General features: G+C 41.9%; 1 protein-coding gene across 1 annotated transcript in view; it reads right to left on the bottom strand.

Moving 5' to 3' along the window:
* The window catches only part of Myrfl (myelin regulatory factor-like), a 110,914-nt gene that overhangs the window by 25,525 nt on the left and 83,977 nt on the right, over window positions 1–1,412 (bottom strand). The gene's annotated exons all lie outside the window — the stretch shown is intronic.

The raw sequence follows: 1,412 nt of genomic DNA, 5'->3' as shown, positions 1-1,412 counted from the left end.
TCTTATATGATGCTGGAAGTAGGTTTATTATAAATGGCTCTCATTAGATAGGAAAAGTCCTGTTTTTTTTTTTTTTTTTTTTTTTTTTTTTTTTTGGTTGGAACTGGGGATTGAACTCAGGCCCTTGTGCTTGCCAGGGAAGTGCTTATTTCACTGAACCATCTCCCCGGCCCTAAACAGCAATTCTTGAGGTACTAATTTCTGTTTTAACATCTCATGTACAATTTCTATTTCAGCCTAAACTTTTACCCAAACAAAATTTTTAAGAAACACAATTCTTTCTGTTCAAAGAAAGTCACTGACACCCCAGAAAGAGGAAAAAAAAAAAAAAGGGAAAAATCAACTACAGCCAGAGAGGTTAGGCCATGACCTCTTCTACCCACACTCTACAGCTGTCCTATAAACACACGCATCTATCTCTCAGCTAAAAAGAAAAACACTGGGAAGCTGCGGTGAGATCACACCCTAACTCCATGCCTTCTTTTTCCTCTTTCCTCTTCCAAGTTTAAACCTTCACAACCCTCTCTGGGTTTCACAGAGTCTCGTCCACTGCTGTGAAGAGAAAAGCGGGAAGTCAGTTGACTCAGGACTGTTTGTGGTCAGGAGGTCAAACTCCGGGCTGCATGTCTTTGAGATTCGCCTCACACAAACTGAAGCTCTGAGCTTTCCCAACCCTAAAAAGCAATAACTCAGAAAGAAATCAACAGCTGAACGCTACGGATTTTTAAGGCTTAGCTTATGTAGTCTAAAGACAGATGTGTTTTGTGAAACACTGGACTCTTTAAACTCCCAGGTCAGCCACAGAGACCTAATGAAGTACTTGGAGCATTTTCAGAGCCGTGTCTGAGCCTTTATTCTAGTAGTACCGTCTGATAAAAGTGTTTCCTCAAAGTCAGTCCAAATCCCATCACACCCAAGGCATTCCCGGAGGCCACTGACCTGAAGACACCTTGTCTCCTACAGGGCTCTCCCAGTGCGTTCTGTTTCATCCCTGGGCCCTTTGTCTGCGCTGGGGTGTCACATGCCTGCTCCCCGGCCCTCCTGTGAGTCTAGGAAGGCGGCCCTTCTGCTGCTTCATTTGTGCATCTACCAATAGTTAGCACTCGTCTGTGCCCCTCAGAAATGCTCAGTGAGAACACAAGAAAGTAAACTGAAAGGAGCCCAGATCACAGTGTAGACAAGGAGAAAGGCTGAAATTGCTTCCATTTAGAAAGTAAAATGACACAAGCCTTCGTAACTGAGGTCTGTGCTTACTCTAAGGAAATGTTTTCTTACTCTGAGTGATCAGAAAACCCTGGTTTCCCAAAGTCCTATCAGATATTTTTCAAAATCTATCAAAAAAAAAAAATTCATCCAACTACTATACAGTCCAAATTATTAATATCTAGCAAAATTATATAGGTTTTTTTTTT

Source organism: Octodon degus, unplaced genomic scaffold, assembly GCF_000260255.1.
Source record: "Octodon degus isolate 3935 unplaced genomic scaffold, OctDeg1.0 scaffold00047, whole genome shotgun sequence".
Taxonomy (NCBI): domain Eukaryota; kingdom Metazoa; phylum Chordata; class Mammalia; order Rodentia; family Octodontidae; genus Octodon; species Octodon degus.
This window is presented reverse-complemented; position numbering and strand designations above follow the sequence as displayed.